This window comes from Ranitomeya variabilis, chromosome 4, assembly GCF_051348905.1.
Source record: "Ranitomeya variabilis isolate aRanVar5 chromosome 4, aRanVar5.hap1, whole genome shotgun sequence".
Taxonomy (NCBI): Eukaryota; Metazoa; Chordata; class Amphibia; order Anura; family Dendrobatidae; genus Ranitomeya; species Ranitomeya variabilis.
This window is the reverse complement of record NC_135235.1, coordinates 323,600,401-323,624,044: the sequence shown is the minus strand read 5'-3', so window position 1 is coordinate 323,624,044 and position 23,644 is coordinate 323,600,401.

The window sequence follows — 23,644 nt, the reverse complement described above, 5'->3', positions numbered from 1 at the left end:
CTTTCTGAAAGCACACTGACAGCAGGGCAATCGAGGTCCTGTAATCCATATTCTGGCAATTCAGGTCAGGTGTCTAGTTTAGATGCCCAGTAATCAAAGGGGAATGACCTGTGAGGGAGAACATTGATAAGGGTGGAAAAGTAGTTTGTAACCATACTGGACAAATGCTGTCTCCTGTCACTTTGAATCGATACAGCTGTCCCTGTCATGTCAGTGGTCATTGCGAAATCATTCCACAACCTGGTCATAAAACCCCTCTGTCCAACGCCACTTTGGATTTCTGCACCTCTAGCACCTCTGCCATGTTGCCCCCTGCAGCTTGTGTGAGAACCATCACCGCCGCTGTGTGCTGGGAATGCCTGAACCAAACGGTCTACAAGAGTTGCTTGTTTGGTAGCCAATATTTGACCTACGTTCTCATGTGGCATGATATTTAGCAGTTTTCCTTTATATCTTGTATCCAGGAGGCAGGCCAACCAGTTGTCGTCATCGGTCATCATTTTAACAATGTGGGGGTCCCTTTTTAGGATACGCAAGGCATACTCAGCCATGTGGGCCAATGTTCCAGGTGTCAATTAACTGTTTCTGCTGGGTTGAGGACCACTTTCTTGCAAATCAACATCACAAGTGTCCCGCAATAAACCTGTACCAGACCTTGCAATGCCACCAGTTTCTATTGCCACCTGAGAATCATTCTCCCATACATATTCATCCCTATCATCCTCCTCCTCATCCTCTTTGTCCACCAATTCATCCTGGACAGTTCCCTGAGCAGACAATGGCTGACTGTCATCAAGGCTTCCCTCCTCCTCGGCTGCAGACGCCTGCTCCTTAATGTGCGTCAAACTTTGCATCAGCAGACGCATAAGTGGGATGTTAATGCTTATGATGGCATCGACCACTGCACACCAGACAACTCCATGTCTGCCATCCAAGTGCCTGCCCGTGTATCCTCCCACAAATTAATTACAGCACACCTCTGTTCGCACAGCCTCTGAATCATGTGCAGTGTGGAGTTCCACCTTGTTGCAACGTCGATTATTAGGTGGTGCTGGGGAAGATTCAGCGATCGCTGATGGTTCAGCATACGGCTGGAGTGTATGGGCATCCAGCGGATGTGCGAGCAAAGTCTTCGCACCTTCAGGAGCAGGGCTGGTAACTTTGGATAATTTTTGAGGAAGCCCTGCACCACGAGGTTAAAGGTGTGAGCCAGGCAAGGTATGTGTTTCAGTTCTGAAAGGGCTATGGCAGCCATAAAATTCCTTCCATTATCACTGAATACCTTGCCTGCCTCAAGATGTACACTGCCTAGCCATGACTGAGTTTGTTGCTGCAAGTACTCCACCAGTACTTCCGCGGTGTGTCTGTTGTCGCCCAAATACTTCATTTGAAACACAGCCTGCTGACACTTACCACTAGCTGTTCGATAATGGGACACCCTGTGTGCAACACTGGCAGCTGCGGATGGAGTGGTAGGGCGACTGCGCTCTGTGCATGAGCTTTAGCTTCTGGAGGAGGAGGAGGAGGAGTGGCGAACGCCTTATGCCAACTGTTTTCTTAGACTGTGGGATAGGCTGAACTGTCCCACTATGGCTGCCCCCTGTGGACCCTGCATCCTACACATTAACCCAGTGCGCCGTGATGGACACGTAACGTCCCCGGCCATGCCTACTGGTCCATGCATCTGTTGTGAGGTGCACCTTTCCACTGACTGATTGCCTGAGTGCATGGACAATGCGGTCTTTGACATGCTGGTGGAGGGCTGGGATGGCTTTTCTCACAAAGAAGTGTCGACTGGGTAGGTCATAGCGTGGTACTGCGTGGGCCATCAGGTCTTTGAAAGCTTCGCTTTCAACCAAACGGTAGGGCATCATCTGTAATGAGATTAGTATAGCAATGTGGGCATTCAAATCCTGTGTACGCGGATGAGAGGATGAGTACTTTCTTTTCCTAACGAGAGTCTCTTGTAGGGTGAGCTGGACTGGAGAGCTGCATATGGTGGAACTAGCGGTGGTGGTGGTGGTGGACATGGCGGATTGAGAGAGAGTTTGTTATGGTATTCTTGTTGTTGACCTACATACAGTCTTTCCTACCAATAACCTTGTGATTCCCTGACTGCTTTGGCCTTACGACGATACCTCCACATTTGCTGCTGGTGGTGTCCTAACTGGTGGGATTACAGTGAGGGAAGCAATGTAGCATTGCTGACTACCTTCATTCTGAGCAGGTGCACCAACGGTACGGGACGTTTGGTAGTTAGTCCAGGCTTGCAAGTGCATGCTGGTTAAATGTCTAAGCATGCACGTTGTATTTAAATTTTGAAGATTCTTCTCTCTGCTAAAGGTCTTTGAGCATTTCTTACAGATAACTTTTGACTGATCATTCTGATCTTGGTTAAAAAATTGCTACACTACACTCTTCCTACTATCGAAAACCTTTTCAGGCATTGTGCGCTGTGCTACTTTCACCGAATGGCCACGCTCTCCTAAAACTGTTTTTGTTTTTCGCAAACATTTTTGGCCTGATACGGGCCTGCCAGATGACAACTGTTGCAATGTAGATGGCTGCTGCGGATCATCCTCCTCCGCTTCTGAGCTAGTGGCAGTAGCACCCTCTTCCCCCAATGGCTGCCAATCTGGGTCAACAACTGGGTCATCTATCACCTCCTCCTCAATGTCATGTGCACCTTACTCAGTATCACCGTGTAAGGTGCTATAGCGTTCGGGACAGGGCACCATAGTCTCATCAGGGTCACATTCTGGCTCAGTAAACTGTGAGGGCAATGTAGTGATCAGAGTCAATGGAACAGCATCACAATCTAGCTGTGGCTGTGCATCAGTGCACTCCATGTCCGATTCTTCTTGTAATTGGCAGTGTACAATTTCCCTTTCTAACCCAGGCACGGTATGTGTAAAGAGCTCCATGGAGTAACCTGTAGTGTCGCCTGATGCATCCTTCACTTTTGGTTTGGGAGAAGGACATAAGGAAATGTATTTTTCCTGACCGGGAGCATCCACTGACGACTGGCTGCTCTTACATTTAGAACTTTGGGAAGAGGAGGCGAAAGAGCTAGAGGGTGAGTCAGCAAGGAAAGACAACACTTTTTCCTGCTTCTCCGGCTTTAAAAGCTGTTTTCCTACTCCCAGGTAAGGGAGCCTTCGAGGCCTTGTGTAGCCAGACAATGACACAGACTGAACACCTCCAGCCTTAGGTGCTACTGTGCTTTTGCCACTACCACGAGATGCAGCACCACCAGCACCATTAGTACCAGCTGGCAACCCCTGCCCACGTCCTCTTCCACCAGACTTCCTCATTTTTTGGGGGGAGACACTGAACCACAACTCATATTACACCGTCGTAATATGAGGGTCCCTGTGCCAGTACCGCCGCCCATGAGAGAGTGTTCCCCCCCAGCTTGAACAGTGCTCTACCACTTGCAATACTACCTCTCCCAGCTCCACCACTGTGTAGTCTGTGTGGTTAAAACCTTAAATGGCACTGCCAATATGAATTATTTGAAATGATAGATGATAGTTAAAATATACAGGGGCCCTGGCCTCCATTTAATACTGTGCGCCTACTACCACTGTCTTTATTATTTGGGCGTAATAACGGTGTCTACCGCTGCTTCTTTTTGTTCCTTCACTGAACAAAGCTGAACTTCAACTGTTGTCCCGTTTCAAATATTAAACTGCATTTGGCCTACTTGTTGGGTTGGGGCCTACTAACGGTGTCTGCCGCTCCTTGGTGTTCTCCTGGTTTATTTTTCTTGCTCTTCAATCTTCAGGCTTTCGTTTAAATATTTTTTATATTAAATTGCATTTGGCCTGCTTGTTGGGTTGGGCCTAGTAACATTGTCTGCTGCCACCTCTTGTTTTCCTCTACTAAACAAAACTGAGCTTGAAGCTTCAGGCTTTCGGCCTGTAACAACAATATGAAACTACATTTGGCCTAGTTCTTGGTTTGGGCCTAGTAACGTTGTCTGCTGCTGCCTCTTGTTTTCCTCTACTACACAAAGCTGAGCTTCAATCTTCAGGCTTTCGGCCTATATTTAGAATATGAAACTGCATTTGGCCTACTTGTTTGGTTGGGCCTACTAACGGTGTCTGCCGCTGATTGTTGTTCTCCTCCACTGAACAAACCAATGCCGCCTGTTTACTCCTGTTACCAATTTTTAACAGCTTTTAGCCTACTTTTTTTATTTTGGGCCTATATCTGTGTTTCCTCCTCATTCCTGCCCATTGCCCAGCCACTGCTAGATGAGTCTGCTGGTACATTGACACAGACCACTACATTCCCCTTCCACTCTACACAGCCTGAATCTGACCCTGCTGAAACTCAGGTTCCCCTTCCCGCATACTATACCACCTTACATGGGGACAAAGAGGAAGGTGCAGATGAAAGTGCAGGTTCCTTCAACAGGTGGGGGGGGCATACTCATTGGCGTCGTCACTGGCACAGGGCCCCTCATAGTATGCAAAAGTGTCTCTGCCAGTGGGAGGCGCCCCCGCCGTCAATCACAACGCTGTATTTTGAGGGGCCCTGTGCCAGTGGCAATGCAAACGAGTGTGCCCCCCCTGCTTGCTCATGATCACAGCACTTGCAAAGTTGAAATACTTACCTCTCCCTGCTCCACCGCCGTGACGTAGTCCGCGTTTCCTGGGCCCACGAAAAACTTGAGCCAGCCCTACTCCCCCCACAACTGTTGCCAAATGACCCCCAAATTTTCAATGGCTAACTATTATTATAAGGTAAATTAAGATTGACATGCTTAAGTAACAAGAATTGATGTTTTTGGCATTAAAATGGGCTCTGTTGGTGTTTTCCTGTCCTCCACTCACTGCCGACTTTGATTCTCCATTGACTTGCAATGGGTTTCGTGTTTCGATCAGATCCCCGACTTTTCGCAATAATCGGCCGATTTCATCCCACCCGACTTTTGACAAAGTCGGGTTTCGCGAAACCCGACTCGATCCTGAAAAAGTAAAAGTCGCTCAACCCTATTCGCAATAATCGGCCGATTTCACCCGACCCGACTTTTGACAAAGTCGGGTTTCGCGAAACCCGACCAGATCTGAAAAAAGTAAAAGTCGCTCAACTCTAGATCAGACCATCACAGGCAGAGTTTCTGTAAACCTTAATGTTTTACAATGACAAACAGCAAACATATAGAGGCTTAGAACTGTTTGTGAAGTGAATAAACAAACATTTCTCAAGATTGTGTCACTATGAGCATTGTCTGTCACATCTGTAAATGTTTTACAAGAAATGCAGCTATTTGATTGTCTGAATGGATTCGGTATACAGTATTTTAATCTGTATTCCAAATTGCCATTTGTATAGTCGCCATTTGTACATTTGAGGCAGCCAAAGTTATGGCTCTCAAGGAGAGAAACTAATATAGTAGACAAAGAAATATTTGTAATGAACTACTGAGCCAAACTAACAGCATTTCTTTATCAAATTTATATGAAGTGTATTGTGTCCAATGTGAGCAACCATGCAACACAAAAAGGAGCTTTTCAATTGAGCTCTTTAAGGTGCACAAATGTTATGAAGTCTTTGCCAACAAGGATCTGGTTTCACCAATGTGGGGTACCTTTTTTAAAAAATATACTATTGTCAACAAAACTCCCCTTGCTCAAAATTCTGTGGCCTATAAAAATACAGAACACGATCACCCAGGTCATGTGGTCGGAGATAAGGAAGAGACATTGCAGGAAACAGAGTTAAGAAGAAGGCCCAATGTAGGGGTGTGGCTCTCTGAAACTTGTAATGAAGGGCATGAGCTGACAAACAATTCCTCAATGTGGGGTGCTTTTTTTACTAAATAAAATAGTGCCATCACAGCCCCCTTGCCCAAAATTCACCGTACAGAGCACGTTCACCTTGGTCATCAAGTGTCAGTTAAATGACACATTGCAGGAGACAGAGTTAAGAAGTAGGCAGCTGACAAACAATTCCCCAATGGGGGTCCTTTTTTAATAAATAAACTAATGCCATCACAACCCCCTTGCCCAAAATTCCATGGCCTATAACAGTACAGAGCATGTTAACCCTGGTGATCTAGTGGCAGTTACAGGAGACATTGCAGGAGACAGAGTTAAGAAGTAGGCCAATGTAATGTAATGTCCAATTCCCCAATGTGGGGTCCATTTTTTACTAAATAAAATAGGCCATTACAGCCCCCTTGCCCAAAATTCACCATACAGAGCATGTTCACCCTGGTCATCTAGTGGCAGTTAAAGGACACATTGCAGGAGACAGAGTTAAATAGTAGGGAGCTGACAAACAATTCACCAATGGAGGGTCCTTTTTTAATAAATAAAATAGTGCCATCACAGCCTCCTTGCCCAAAATTCACCAGCCTATAACAGTACAGAGCACGTTCACCCTGGTCATATAGTGGTCCTGGATGATGAGGATGAGGATAAGGAGGATAAGATCAAACAGACCAAATCTGGAAGCATATACCCATGTGTGGTTGTGAAGAGGTGCATGAGAATACACCTCCCCAAAACAGAGAATGTATTTGAGGTTATGTTTCTCTGTTTTCACTTGGTGGTGTACAGAAGTCTTTTCCAATCCAGCCCTTGTTCATTTTTATAAGAGTCAGCCTGTCAGCTTTTTCGGCTGACAGGCGGATGCGCTTATCTGTTATAATTCTACCAGCAGCACTAAAACCCCGCTCTGACAGGACGCTAGCATCAGGGCAGGCCAGGATCTCCAAGGCATAGCGAGCCAGCTCATGCCATGTGTCCAGCTTGGATACCCAATAATTAAAAGGCGCAGAGGAATCACAGAGGATGTTTGTACGATCAGCAAGGTACTCCTTCACCATCTTCCCAAACATTGCATTCTCACATGGGAATTTTCTAAGTAATTCTGCTACAAGGGCCCTCTGGTACTGCAACATTTTAATACACCAGAGATTGAAAGTTTTCCTTGTAGTGTTGGTCTAGAAGTGTCACCAACCAGTAATGAGTGTCTCCCAAAATTTTTATAATCCGAGGGTTACGTGAAAAGCAGCACAATATAAAGTAAGCCATACATGCCAGACTGCTAACAGGCAAGACTTCCGTGTCCTCACTAACAGGACGGCTGACCATGCTGTCCTCCTACTCATCCTCATCCCCCTCCTCCCTTTCCTCAGGCCATCCATGCTGAACAGACGGTATGACAGCTGTGCTTGTAGTACCATCTATAGTGCATGAAAGTAGCTCCTGTTCTTCCTCCTTCTCCTCATTGCCTACCAATCCACGTTGAGAAGACATGAGGCTGGGATCGCCCTGAGTGTAATCCCCCTGTATGGTTCCTTGCTCCATGTCCTCGTGCTCTGCCTGCAATGCATCATTTTTAATTGTGAGCAGAGAAGTTTTCAGAATGCTGAGAAGCGGGATGGTGATGCTAATTATGGCATCATCACTGCTCACCATCTTGGTGCAGTCCTCAAAGTTTTGGAGGATGTTACATATGTCTGACATCCATGTCCACTCCTGAGGTCTTATATGTGGAGTCTGAACAGAATATTGACAGCCTTGTTGATGTTGGTAGTCAACAACTGCCCTCTTCTGCTCACAAATCCTTTCCAACATATGCAGCATAGAGTTCCAGAGCGTGGGGACACCAGTCGGTGAGCTAGAAGCTGCAAAAGCTGCTGAAGCATGGCAAGGGTGGCTGAAGCTGTAGCTGACTTTCTAAAATGGGCAGACAGATGGCATACTTTCACTAGCAGATCCAGCAGCTCTGGGTAGCTTTTCAGAAAACGTTGAACCATGAGGTTAAGCACATGAGCCGAGCAAGGTACGTGTGTGAGCTCACCTTGCCTCAGAGCCGCCACCAGGTTATGGCCATTGTCACACATGACCATGCCTGGCTGTAGGTTCAGCGGTGTCATCCAAACATCTGACTGTTCTTTCGACACTGTCCACAACTCTTCTGCATTGTGTGGCTTGTCACCTATGCAGATTAGCTTCAGCACAGCCTGTTGCCGCTTGGCAGGCAGTGCTGCAGTGCTTCCAGCTTCTGACTGGTGTTGATTTCAGAGATGGAGGATGAAGAGGAGGAGGAGGAGGTGCAGGAGCTGTAGACTGTGGGGGCAACCCTGATTGACGTAGGGCCAGTAATCCTCGGCGTGGGGAGGATGTGTTCCATCCCAAGGTCCGACTGGGTCCCGGCTTTCACTATGTTAACCCAGTGTGCCATCAGTGAGATGTACCATCCCTGCTCCCAAGCACTTGTCCATTTGTCTGTGGTTAGGTGGACTTTCCTTGTAATATAATTGTTGAGGGCGCGGGTAATGTTGTGGGACACATGCTGGTGTAATGCCACTATGGCACACCGGGAGAAATACTGGCGACAGGGAACTGAGTACCTTGGGACAGCAGTCGCCATCAGGTTGCAGAAAGCTTCCATCTCAATGAGCCTAAAAGCCAACATTTCTAGCGCAAGCAGAAGATAAATATTAGAATTTAGGACTGTGGCCTGTGGGGCGCTGGCTGGGTATTTCCACTTGCATTCCAAAGACTAAGGTATAGACAACTGAAGGCTGTGCTGGGAGAAGAACGTGGACCGGCTTGATGATGATGCTGCTTAACTATGGCCAACAACTGGTGCAGGGCTAGAGGCATCTTCACATGCACGGTGTACTGGGGATTGGCTTCCATGCAAAACAGTGGAAGAAGCAGTGGTGTGACCTGCAAAAAGTGGTTCTGGAACCTGGGGCTCAGCCCACAAAGTTAGGTGCTTTGCTTCCATGAGCCTGATCATGCTGGTGGTGGTCAGGCTGGTTGTTTTGCTACTCCTGCTGATGCGAGCATGGCAGGTGCTGCAAATGGCCTGTTTGGGGTTATCGGCAGAGTCTTTAAAAAATAACCAGACTCGGCAAGAACTAACAGTTGGAATAGCAACTTCACTCATATTGATGTTATGGAGAGCGGATGCACACCTTCTGTCTTTGGCCACCACACTGCTTCTTCCTCCCTGTTGGGGTGATATGCCTCCTTTCCCATGTGTGCTGCTGCCCTTGCTCTGCATGTCTTCCTGTCAGGTTGAGTCACATAGACATCCACCACCTCGTCTTTCACATCTGCACCCTGCTCCACCTCCTGACTTTCTGGCAATAGCGTCTCATCATCTTCCACCTCTTCTGACACTTTCCCACCATTGCCTTCTTGTGACCTGGGCTGGTCAAAGCTTTGGGCATCTCTACATGCGATATCAGCTGTCACCACTTCAAGTTGACCGGCCGAGAGTCCGGAATCTTGAAATGGAAAACTGAACAGCTCTTCAGAGTGTCCAAGTGTGGGATCAGTTTTCTCAGGGCACTCGGCAAGGTGGGAGGAAGGAGGAGCAGGGTGAGAAATATCCAGGCCACACTCATGGCTACTCAGACTTGACTGTGTGGAAGACATGGTGGTGGTGGTGGTGGTGGCTAAGTGACTGGAAGCATTATCAGCTATCCAACCAACAATCGTTTCACACTGCTCTAGCTTCAATAGTGGTGTGCTGCGGTCCCCTAGAAACTGGGACAGGAAGGTCGAGAGAGATGTGTGTCTTTGTTGTGGCCCACTTTCACCTTGGCGAAGGCCTCGTCCTCTGCATGCACCATCAGCATCACGTCCACTTCCTCATCCCTTGCCCCTTGCCTTATCCATTTTAAATGGACTACTGCACTATTTCAAAAGCTCAACACAAATATATTTATTAGGAGCGAAATAATGTCTGATCAGTATGCCTGAAAATCTCCCATTTTTCAAACACAAACACCAGGCAGGCCTGTAACAGACTGTATGCAATTTTTTTTTGTGAATTTAATTTATGCAAAATAGTGCTGTATATAATTAGAGTAACAGACAGCAAAAACCTACGATGCACAAACTTGGAGCACGCAGACATATGAGGCCTGTCACAGAAATACAAAGTAAGGTGTCAAGTTCCCACCTCTGCACATCTCCGCTGCGGTCTCCCATTTTTCTCCAGCTGCAGTGGAGCCTGCTCAGTGGAGATGTCAGTCCCAGCGTCTGATACTGTGTGACTCATTACTGCTGCCCTTCCAGGCTCTGCCTTTGTAGCCAGCACTGATCAGTGGCGAGCAGGTCTTTCTGGGACTACGTCCTGCTTTTCCAATACTGAGCATGCCCACGGGACGATCTCCCATTGGAGGTCGGGGGTCACATGCTCACGTCCTGTTGCGGCTCCTATTGGACCATCTAGAAGTTCTTGTAGCACTGCTGCTATAAAAGGTTCACATGGCCACTCGGCCATGCACTAGTGTATACTTGAAAATGTGTGTGTGTTGAAAATGTTGTGTGAAAGTCGCTCATTAATCATCCCCTCCCTTGTGTTTGACTGCTCGCGTAAGGTGGATGTTTGCTATCTAGCGCCCGACAGAGCCATAAGTACTAAACACACAATAAAGCATCTATTGCTGTGACCGCCAGTGTGGCGCTGTGCGCTATTAGAGCGCTTTCCTGACCCAAGTCTGGGTGGTTAGTGGCGTCCGCCAGAGCGGCACTGCTCGCACTCTTGTGCATAAAATTATTATTTAAGTTATACTCTGACACCCAGTAGCGGTGTCGAGAGGAAGTGGTCTAGCCGGACTCTAATCCTGAGTCTTGGGATTGAGTTCTGTGACTCCTTGCTTGTGCTCTTTGTGCGGTACCACGGCCCTGTGATGCAACAGGGTTCGCTTATTTCATTCAGGGTGAAGCTAACCCGTGTGTGTATCCTCATTGTACCACCATATAGTCTGTCATTACTCAGCAGCAGGTTTCATCTCTGCACGGTGGACCCCGGGCTGCGAACGCACCTTATACCATCTCTCTAATTATTTGGTGCGTTCCGCTAGCCCTAACATACCACACTGCCAAAAACGTGGCCTTTTCATTTTTTTGCTAAATAGTGCTGTATATAATTAGAGTAGCAGACAGCAAAAAAAGTGGTAAACCGGTCTAAAATGCCCAAACTTGGAGTACGCAGATATAGGAGGCCTGTCATGGAAATATCACACTGCTAAATATGTGGCCTGTATTTTTATTTTAATGCAAAATAGTGCTGTATATCAGTTGAGTAACAGACAGGAAAAAGGTGGGAAACCGGCCTACAATGGCCAAACTTGGAGCACGCAGATATATGAGGCCTGTCACGGAAATGCCACACTGCCAAATATGTGGCTTGTTTTTTTTTTTTTAAATGCAAAATAGTGCTGTATATAATTAGAGTAACAGACAGGAAAAAAGTGGGAAACTGGCCTACAATGCCCAAACTTGGATCACTCAGATATATGAGGCCTGTCATGGAAATATCACACTGCCAAATATGTGGCCTGTATTTTTATTTTAATGCAAAATAGTGCTGTATATTAGTTGAGTAACAGACAGGAAAAAAGCGGGAAACCGGCCTAAAATGGCCAAACTTGGAGCCCACAGATATATGAGGCCTGTCATGGAAATATCACACTCCCAAATGTGTGGCCTGTATTTTTATTTTAATGCAAAATAGTGCTGTATATCAGTTGACTAACAGACAGGAAAAAAGTGGTAAACCGGCCTACAATGCCCAAACGTTGAGAACGCAGATATATGAGGCTTGCCACGGAAATACCACACTGCCAAATATGTGGCCTGTTTCTCTTTTAATGCAAAATAGTGCTGTATATAATTAGAGTAACAGACAGGAAAAAAGTGGGAAACTGGCCTACAATGCCTAAACTTGGAGCACGCAGATGTATGAGGCCTGTCACGGAAATGCCACACTGCCAAATATGTGGCCTATTTTTTTTTTTATTCAAAATAGTGCTGTTTATAATTAGAGTAACAGACAGGAAAAAAAGTGGTAAACCGGCCTACAATGTCCAAACTTGGAGCACACAGTTATGAGGCCTTTTTTGGTGAATTTAAAACACACACAAAAAAACACAGTGGCACAAGGCTAGCTATGCCTGACAAACTATGATTTTTAAATAGGCCTCAGTCTGACAGAACAGACTATATTACCAAAAGAAGAAACGATGTACTAGTCCAGAATAATGCAAATATAAATTTTTATTAGAGTTCAAATACACCAGGTCAAAAGTGACAGTAAAAAGCTGAAATCGGCAAAACATCTATAACTACATGATAGGGGGACAAAGCGGCACACACACTCTCCAGCAGTTTAAATTGCACATTATTTAGTGCGCAATCTGAAATGCCAAACACTCCTATATATAGTAACCAACCAATAGGGATAGAATGATAGAATGATAACAACAACACATTCAGAGCACATAACTAATAACATACCACGTAGTGATGAACACTGAGTGATGAGCCACGCCGTCCCATGCTGGGTGCTCAGGAGTACACCGAGTACACTGATACTCGCGCGAGTAAAGGTACCTTCACACTGAACAACTTAACAACGATATCGCTAGCGATCCGTGACGTTGCAGCGTCCTGGATAGCGATATTGTTGTGTTTGACACGCAGCAGCGATCTGGATCCTGCTGTGATGTCGTTGGTCGGAGCTAGGAGGCCAGCACCTTATTTCGTCGCTGGATCTCCCGCAGACATCGCTGGATCGGTGTGTGTGACACCGATCCAGCGATGTCTTCACTGGTAACCAGGGTAAACATCGGGTTACTAAGCGCAGGGCCGCGCTTAGTAACCCGATATTTACCTTGGTTACCAGCGTAAAAGTAAAAAAAAAAAAACACTACATACTTACATTCCGCTGTCTGTCCCCCGGCGCTGTGCATCTCTGCACTGTGTAAGTGCCAGCCGGAAAGCAGGGCACAGCGGTGACATCACCGCTCTGCTTTCCGGCCGCTGTGCTTACACAGTGCCGAGAAGCAGAACGCCGGGGGACAGACAGCGGAATGTAAGTATGTAGTGTTTTTTTTTTTTTTTACTTTTACGCTGGTAACCAGGGTAAACATCAGGTTACTAAGCGCGGCCCTGCGCTTAGTAACCCGATGTTTACCCTGGTTACCTGGGGACCTCGGCATCGTTGGTCGCTGGAGAGCTGTCTGTGGGACAGCTCTCCAGCGACCAAACAGCGACGCTGCAGTGATCAGGATCGTTGTCTGGATCGCTGCAGCGTCGCTAAATGTGACGGTTACGAGTAGTGGTGAGCACATTTGCTCATCACTAGTATTCTCCTATCTGCACACCAATGCATCCTGCCAGGCCACATTGCTTTAAGGTACCGTCACACTAAACGATATCGCTAGCGATCCGTGACGTTGCAGCGTCCTGGCTAGTGATATCGTTGTGTTTGACACGCAGCAGCGATCAGGATCCTGCTGTGATATCGCTGGTCGTTGATTAAAGTTCAGAACTTTATTTGGTCGTCAGATCGCCGTGTATCGTTGTGTTTGACAGCAAAAGCAACGATACCAGCGATGTTTTACAATGGTAACCAGGGTAAATATCGGGTTACTAAGCGCAGGGCCGCGCTTAGTAACCATATGTTTACTCTGGTTACCAGTGTAAAATGTAAAAAAACAAACAGTACATACTCACCCTCTGATGTCTGTCACACGTCCCTCGCCGTCCGCTTCCTGCACTGACTGAGTGCCGGCCGCAAAATGAAAGTACAGCACAGCGGTGACGTCACCGCTCTGCTGTTAGGGCCGGCGCTCAGTCAGTGCAGGAAGCGGACGTCGGGGGACGCGAAGGTGAGTATGTACTGTTTGTTTTTTTACATTTTACACTGGTAACCAGGGTAAACATCGGGTTACTAAGCGCGGCACTGCGCTTAGCAACCCGATGTTTACCCTGGTTACCCGGGGACCTCGGCATCGTTGGTCGCTGGAGAGCGGTCTGTGTGACAGCTCTCCAGTGACCACACAGCGACGCTGCAGCGATCGGCATCGTTGTCTGTATCGCTGCAGTGTCGCTAAGTGTGACGGTACCTTTAGTCTCCTCAATGGCTCTTTCAGTGTCGACAGGCGGCATATAAACAATACATTTAGCTGCCCTGCAAGCTATTAGTTAATTAAATGTATATTTGTGCAATCAGTAAGATAGTTATCTGACCAGTTGGTTCAGCTGAGGCCATGTGCACACGTTCAGTATTTTTCGCGTTTTTTTCGCGTTTTTTCGCTATAAAAACGTGATAAAAACGCGAAAAAAAGCTTACATATGCCTCCCATTATTTTCAGTGTATTCCGCATTTTTTGTGCAAATGTAGCCTTTTTTTCCGCGAAAAAATCGCATCGCGGAAAAAAAAGCAACATGTTCATTAAAATGCGGAATTGCAGGGGATTCCGCACACCTAGGGGTCCATTGATCTGCTTACTTCCCGCACGGGGCTGTGCCCACGATGCGGGAAGTAAGCAGATTATGTGCGGTTGGTACCCAGGGTGGAGGAGAGGAGACTCTCCTCCACGCACTGGGCACCATATAATTGGTAAAAAAATAAGAATTAAAATAAAAAATAGTCCTATACTCACCCTCTGATGGCCCCGGAGTGTTCCCGCCTCTGTGCTGCACGCTGGTTTCGGTTCCTGTAGCTGGTGTGCGGTGAAGGACCTTGCCGAATGACGTCACTGTCCTGTGATTGGTCGAGACCGCTCACGTGACCGTGACGTCATGGAAGGCCCTGCGCGCACACACCATCTATACGGGACGGACGCCGGTGAGGAGATCTGATGTCTGCGGGTGAGTATAAGCATTTTTTTTATTTTTTTTATTATTTTTAAACGTTCTATCTTTTACTATAGATGCTGCAAAAGCAGCATCTATAGTAACAAGTTGGTCACACTTGTCAAACGCTATGTTTGACAAGTGTGACCAACTTGTCAGTCAGTTTTCCAAGCGATGCTACAGATCGCTTGGAAAACTTTAGCATTCTGCAAGCTAATTACGCTTGCAGAATGCTAAAAAAACGCAAAAAAAACGGAAAAAAAACGCAAAAAAAAAAATGCGGATTTCTTGCAGAGAATTTCCGGTTTTCTTCAGGAAATTTCTGCAAGAAATCCGCAACGTGTGCACATACCCTGATAAAAAGAAATCTTAACACCTCGTTTAACTTCCCTAAGCTTGTTACACTGTGCCAACTATTGTTTATCATTATACTAATCTGGTGTACTTTGGACTGAGATTTTTGAATTTTATCATTTTCTGAGTTTTCTTCTGGATTAACTTCAAAACTCCATACTCTGGTTTGAACTTTTTACTACTAGACCACTCTCACATCTGCATACTAGTTATATAGGTTGAAAAAAGACACAGGTCTATCAAGTTCAACATTCTCTATAGCTAGATTATTTATAATACACAATCCAATTGTTGTGAGAGAAGCATCTGGCCTTTTTACTGTCATTACTAGGGTTGAGCGAAACAGATCGGCCAATTTCAAAAGTCGCCGACTTTTGGGAAAGTCGGATTTCGTGAAACCCGACCCGATCTCACTGTGAGATCGGGTCGGCCGTCGGCGATCTTCGCTCCAAAGTCGGGTTTTGTTTTATATATATATATAAATGTATCCCACCGCTACACGGGAGTGGGAAGAGAGTGGCCAAGTGCCAGAATAGGCGCATCTTCCAGATGTGCCTATTCTGGGGTGGCTGGGGGCAGATGTTTGTAGCCAGGGGGGGCCAATAACCATGGACCCTCTCTAGGCTATTAATATCTGCCCTCAGTCTCTGACTTTACCACTCTGGCAGAGAAAATTGCGCGGGAGCCCACGCCAATTTTTTCCATGATTTAACCCTTAAATTTAATAGCTACAGCGCCGAAATTTTGCACATACACACTACTAACATTAGTAGTGTGGAATATGCAAAAAAAGGGGGATATGACATGGTTTACTGTATGTAAACCATGTCTCATATCATGTCGGGTTTAGGCAGGAGAAATGAAAAGCCGGCAATTGAATTACCGGCTTTTCACATATATCGCGCTGAAGTAAATATAAAAATATATAGATTTTCCATTACCTTGTATTGGGTTTTGTGTTTCGGCCGATCCCCGACCCCAACTTTCCAAGAAGATCGGCCGATTTCACTCGACTCGACTTTTGAGAAAGTCGGGTTTCGTGAAACCCGACTCGACCTCAAAAAAGGAAAAGTCGCTCAACCCTAGTCATTACTACCTTTTGTGTTATGATCCGGTGACCTTGGAGCCGCATGAAACTTTTTCTGGAGTAGGTGGAAACTATACTGACCGCAGATCCTGAACTAACACCGCAACTAGAAGTAGCCGTGGGGTGTGCCTAACAAACCATTAACACCTCGACACAGCGGGAGGACTAAATACCCCTTTAGATGGAAATAGGAATACTACCTTGCCTCAGAGCAGAACCCCAAAGGATAGGCAGCCCCCACGAATATTGACTGTGAGTAGGAGAAGAAAAGACACACGCAGGCAGAAAACAAGATTTAGCAAAAGAGGCCACTCTAGCTAAATAGGAAAGGATAGGACAGAATACTAAGTGGTCAGTATTAAAACCCTTCCAAAAATATCCACAGCAGATAATACAAAAAGTTCCACAATCTAACTAAAGACATGGAATGTATATCTGCCACTCCAGAGAATCCAACAAGACTGAGAAAATACTGACACAATCTAAGCTGGACAAGAAAACACAAACGAATAGTACTGAATCATGACACTTATCTTTGCTGATTTGGCAGAAAGGCAGGAGGAACCAGGCAGAGGTCCAACACCTCCCAACAACAATTGACAACTGGCAAGGACTAATGGATCCTGCACACCTAAATACCCCAGTCAGAACTGCAATCAGCAGAAACACCTGACCAGGACTGCAACTCAGGGACAACTGTATTACCACCTACCACCACCGGAGGGAATCCAAAAGCAGAATTCACAACAGTACCCCCCCCCCTTGAGGAGGGGTCACTGAACCCTCACCAGCGCCCCCGGGCCGATCAGGACGAGCCAGATGAAAGGCACGGACCAAATCAGCAGCATGGACATCAGAAGCAAAAACCCAAGAATTATCCTCCTGGCCATAACCCTTCCATTTGACAAGGTACTGAAGCCTCCGCCTCGAAAAACGAGAATCCAAAATCTTCTCAACCACATACTCCAACTCCCCATCAACCAACACAGGGGCCGGAGGATAAACAGAGGGAACAACGGGCACCACATATTTCCGCAATAAAGATCTATGGAAGACATTATGGATAGCAAAAGAGGCCGGAAGCGCCAATCGAAAAGACACCGGATTAATAATCCCAGAAATCCTATAAGGACCAATAAACCGAGGCTTAAACTTAGGGGAAGAAACCTTCATAGGAAAATGACTGGAAGACAACCAAACCTGATCCGCAACCCGAAGCCGGGAACCAACACACCGACGAAGGTTAGCAAAACGTTGAGCCTGCTCCTGAGACAACACCAAATTGTCCACCACATGAGCCTAAATCTGCTGCAACCTGTCAACCACAGAATCCACACCAGGACAGTCAGAAGGCTCAACCTGCCCAGAAGAAAAACGAGGATGAAAACCAAAATTACAAAAGAAAGGCGAAACCAAAGTAGCTGAACTAGCCCGATTATTAAGGGCAAACTCGACCAATGGCAAAAAGGCCACCCAATCATCCTGATCAGCAGACACAAAGCATCTCAAATAGGTCTCCAAGGTCTGATTAGTTCGCTCGGTCTGGCCATTTGTCTGAGGATGAAATGCAGAAGAAAAAGACAAATCAATGCCCAGCCTAGCACAAAAGGCCCGCAAAAACCTAGAAACAAACTGGGAACCTCTGTCGGACACAATATTCTCCGGAATACCATGCAAACGAACCACATGCTGAAAAAACAACGGAACCAACTCTGAAGAGGAAGGCAATTTAGGCAAAGGCACCAAATGAACCATCTTAGAAAACCGGTCACAAACAACCCAGATAACCGACATCCTCTGGGAAACCGGAAGATCAGAAATAAAATCCATAGAAACATGCGTCCAGGGCCTCTCAGGGACCGGCAATGGCAAAAGTAACCCACTAGCACGCGAACAACAAGGCTTGGCCCGCTCACAAGTCCCACAGGACTGCACAAAAGAACACACATCACATCACGCGACAAGGAAGGCCACCAAAAGGACCTACCAACCAAATCTCTGGTACCAAAAATACCAGGATGACCAGCCAACACGGAACAGTGAACCTCCGAAATCACTCTACTAGTCCATCTGTCAGGAACAATCAATTTCCCCACTGGACAGCGGTCAGGCCTGTCAGCCTGAAATTCCTGAAGAACCCGCCGTAAATCAGGGGAAATGGCAGAAAGGACCACCCCTTCTTTCAGAATGCCGACCAGTTCAAGGACCTCAGGAGAATCAGGCAAAATACTCCTAGAAAGGGCATCAGCCTTAATATTCTTAGAACCCGGAAGATACGAAACCACGAAATCAAAACGGGAAAAAAACAAGGACCATCGAGCCTGTCTAGGACTCAGCCGTTTGGCAGACTCGAGGTAAATCAGATTCTTATGATCAGTCAGGACAACAATACGATGCTTAGCTCCCTCAAGCCAATGTCGCCACTCCTCAAACGCCCACTTCATAGCCAACAACTCCCGATTGCCGACATCATAATTGCGTTCAGCAGGCGAAAACTTGTGGGAGAAGAAGGCACACGGTTTCATCAAGGAACCCACAGAATCCCTCTGAGACAAAACGGCCCCTGCACCAATCTCAGAAGCGTCAATTTCAACCTGAAACGAAAGGGAAACATCTGGTTGGCGCAACACCGGAGCAGAAGTAAATCAGCGTTTAAGCTTCTGAAAGGCAGAGGCAGCCGCAGAGGACCTGTCACCAAAAAACAAACCAGGAGTAGGAATCTTCGGTTCTAAAACAGGAGTCTGAACAATATAATCAGAAATACCCTGTACCCTAGCAGCAAGCTGGTCTACACGAGAAGCTAATTCCTGAACATCCATGCTAGCACAAGACTCCTCAGCCACCCATAGATAAAGAGGGAAAAAAAGACAAAACAAACTGCAGAAAAAAAAAATGGCTCAACACCTTTCTTCCCTTCTTCTGAGATGCATTTAGCTCATTATGGGCCAGTTGTACTGTTATGATCCGGTGACCTTGGAGCCGCATGAAACTTTCTCTGGAGTGGATGGAAACTATACTGACCGCAGATCCTGAACTAACACCGCAACTAGAAGTAGCCGTGGGGTGTGCCTAACAAACCCTAGACACCTCGACACAGCCGGAGGACTAAATACCCCTATAGATGGAAATAGGAATACTACCTTGCCTCAGAGCAGAACCCCAAAGGATAGGCAGCCCCCACAAATATTGACTGTGAGTAGGAGAAGAAAAGACAGACGCAGGCAGAAAACAAGATTTAGCAAAAGAGGCCACTCTAGCTAAATAGGAAAGGATAGGACAGAATACTAAGTGGTCAGTATTAAAACCCTTCCAAAAATATCCACAGCAGATAATACAAAAAGTTCCACAATCTAACTAAAGACATGGAATGTATATCTGCCACTCTAGAGAATCCAACAAGACTGAGAAAATACTGACACAATCTAAGCTGGACAAGAAAACACAAAAGAATAGCACTGAATCATGAAGCACACAGCATGTCTGCCACAGAAAAAAAAACAGACACTTATCTTTGCTGATTTGGCAGAAAGGCAGGAGGAACCAGGCAGAGGTCCAACACCTCCCAACAACAATTGACAACTGGCAAGGACTAATGGATCCTGCACACCTAAATACCCCAGTCAGAACTGCAATCAGCAGAAACACCTGACCAGGACTGCAACTCAGGGACAACTGCATTACCACCTTCCACCACCGGAGGGAACCCAAAAGCAGAATTCACAACACTTTTGTGTTTGGAATTCCACCGTCTGACTGCTCTAACTGGATAGAACCCTTTCCTTTTTAGCTACTGGAATCACCTTTCCTCCACTTGTAACAAATGTCCCCTCGCCTTTGTAAGTTTTGTAAGTTTTTGGGGAATATGTGTCAGTCTTCTCTGCATATTAATTCTGCCTGACCTCTAGGGCACTGATGCAGTTATACCTGTTTTTAGATCAATTTCTGTAAAATATTTTATTCTCTGGTCCTGACATTAGCTCAGTTCACTTGTGAGCAGTTCTAGTAATCTGCAACCTGGGGCACCTACAGTAAAGACCAGATCACTCTTTAAGAATTACAATGTGATAAGCACAGAGCCCCTTGGACTCTAAATAGGATGGCCAGTTCCAGCCTTGAATATAGAAGCCATCTTCTTGAGCTGATGGATTGTTATAGTTTTCAATTTTGTGTTTACAGCAAATTTGTCCAAAACCTTTGTCAAGAAGTCTAGGAGCACTATATATCCTTTAGAAGCCAGAGGAATATTAAATATGGAGTTCTATATCCTCTGCTTCATTTTACACAGCTACACAATCACAGTATTTTTGCTTCGTCCCAATGTCCTGGAATGGGAGACTCAATGATTTTTTTAAAAAGATTTTCTCTTATTAAGACTTCTCAGTTACTTACCTTGGGTAAATTGTTTTCTTCGCCACCAGGTTCTTCACTGTAACCACTAATGCATAGCTGGGGTATTGTTAACCAGTCATGATTATGTCATGCAAGCAAGTCATATGTTTTATAATCCTCAACAATATCTTGTTTTGAATTTGTTTTTTGAGTTTTGAGTACTGAACATGTGCAAATGAAGCATGCAGCAGCTTAACCCACACATGCCTAGTGTAGATCATTATTACATCATTAGTTACATATATATAAGTAACACACGGCACTCGAGGGTCCTGGGTGGTGCTCAAGTAAGGTTTCCAACCCGTCAATAAGTAAATAATAACTTGGCACTCAGAAGTTCTTTTTGCATGATGAAAATAACTTATTCATTTATTAGTGCAACCAGTTCAATGATAAATGATTTTTAAACGTTTTCGGTCACAAGACCTTCATCAGAAACATCTCATATGAAACTGGAAGCAAGGCAGCGTAATGTATAGGCCCAAGTGGCCTGCGCACAAACGTAACCGGGCAAATTAAACCTGGAGGATCCTGGGAGGTATATTAGAGAGGGCGCACTAAGGAGGCGGGAGCACCGCTGTGGGGAACTGGCGCTAGAAGCTTCTTCCTTCCTCTCTAATATACCTCCCAGGATCCTCCAGGTTTAATTTGCCCGGTTACATTTGTGCGCAGGCCACTTGGGCCTATACATTACGCTGCCTTGCTTCCAGTTTCATATGAGATGTTTCTGATGAAGGTCTTGTGACCGAAAACGTTTAAAAATCATTTATCATTGAACTGGTTGCACTAATAAATGAATAAGTTATTTTCATCATGCAAAAAGAACTTCTGAGTGCCAAGTTATTATTTAATCATTAGTTACATAGTTACATAGGTTGAAAAAAGATCTCGGTCCATCAAGTTCACCCTTCCTCCCACAATTTTACATTTTGTCACTAATTTAACTATAACCTGCAATGTTATGTATATCAAGGAAATCGTCCAGCCCTTTTTTAAAAACTGTTAGGGTATGTTCACACGTTGCGGATTTTGCTGCGAATCCGCAGCAGTTTTGACGCTGCGGATTCGCAGCTGTTTTCCATGAGTTTACAGTACCATGTAAACCTATGGAAAATAAAATCCGCAGTGCACGTGCTGCGGAAAAAAACGTGAGGAAGGGCTGCATTGTTCATTCCGCAACATGTTCATTATTTTTGCGGATTCTGCAGCGGTTTACACCTGCTACATTATAGGAATCCGCAGGTGTAAAACCGCAGGTGGAATCCGCACAAAAACCTCATAAAATCCACGGTAAATCCGCAGTAAATCCGCAGGTAAAACGCAGTGCTTTTTACCTGTGGATTTCTAAAAACAGGTGCGGAAAAATCCACAGAGGTTCCATCTAAGTGTGCATATACCCTTAGAGTGTCTGCCATTACTACCTCCTGTGGTCGGCATTCCACAGTCTGACTGCTCTGACTTTAAGGCTATGTGCACACATCTGGAATTGCAGCAGAAATTTCCACGGCAATTCCGCAACTGTGCAGCGGGAAAAACGCATGCAGAATTGGCATGCGTTTTCCCACTAAACACTAGCGTTTCACAAGTGTAATTAGCTTGCAGAATGCTAGCGTTTTCCAAGCGATCTGAAGCATCGCTTGGAAAATTGATTGACGGGTTGGTCACACTTGTCAAACATAGTGTTTGACAAGTGTGACCAACTTTTTACTATTGATGCTGCCTATGCAGCATCAATAGTAAAAAGATCTGTTAACCCCTTTACCCCCAAGGGTGGTTTGCACGTTAGTGACCAGGCCAATTTTTACAATTCTGACCACTGTCCATTTATGAGGTTATAACTCTGGAACGCTTCAACGGATCCCGGTGATTCTGACAATTTTTTCTCGTGACATATTGTACTTCATGATAGTTGTAAAATTTCTTTGATATTACCTGTGTTTATTTGTGAAAAAAAATGGAAATTTGGCGAAAATTTAGAAAATTTCGCAATTTTCCAAATTTGAATTTTTATGCCCTTAAATCACAGAGATATGTCATGCAAAATACTTAATAAGTAACATTTCCCACATGTCTACTTTATATCAGCACAATTTTGGAACCAAATTTTTTTTTTGTTTGGGAGTTATAAGGGTTAAAAGTTGACCAGAAATTTCTCATTTTCACAACACCATTTTTTTTTAGGGACCATTTTTTTAGGGTCATTTTGAGGGGTCTATATTATAGAAAATACCCTAGTGTGACACCATTCTAAAAACTGCACCCCTCAAGGTGCTCAAAACCACATTCAAGAAGTTTATTAACCCTTCAGGTGTTTCACAGGAATTTTTGGAATGTTTAAATAAAAATGAACATTTAACTTTTTTTCACACAAAATTTATTTCAGCTCCAATTTGTTTTATTTTACCAAGGGCAACAGGAGAAAATGGACCCCAAAAGTTGTTGTACAATTTGTCCTGAGTATGCTGATTCCCCATATGTGGGGCTAAACCACTGCTTGTGCGCATGGCAGAGCTCGGAAGGAAAGGAGCACAATTTTACTTTTCAATGCAAAATTGACTGGAATTGAGATCGGATGCCATGTTGCGTTTGGAGAGCCCCTGATGTGCCTAAACATTGAAACCCCCACAAGAGACACCATTTTGGAAAGTAGACCCCCTAAGGAACTTATCTAGATGTAAGATGAGCACTTTGACCCACCAAGTGCTTCACAGAAGTTTATAATGCAGAGCCGTAAAAATAAAAAATCATATTTTTTCACAAAAATGATTTTTCGCCCCCAATTTTTTTATTTTCTCAAGGGTAAGAGAAGAAATTGGACCCCAAAAATTGTTGAGCAATTTGTCCTGAGTACGCTGATACCCCATATGTGGGGGTAAACGACTGTTTGTGCGCATGGCAGAGCTCAGAAGGGAAGGAGCTCCGTTTGACTTTTCAATGCAAAATTGACTGGAATTGAGATGGGACACCATGCCGCGTTTGGAGAGCCCCTGAGGTGCCTAAACATTAAAAACCCCCACAAGTGACACCATTTTGGAAAGTAGACCCCCTTAGGAACTTATCTAGATGTGTTTTGAGAGCTTTGAACTCCCAAGTGTTTGAATACAGTTTATAACGCAGAGCCGTGAAAATATATATATTTTTTTCACAAAAATGATTTTTTAGCCCCCAGTTTTGTATTTTCCCA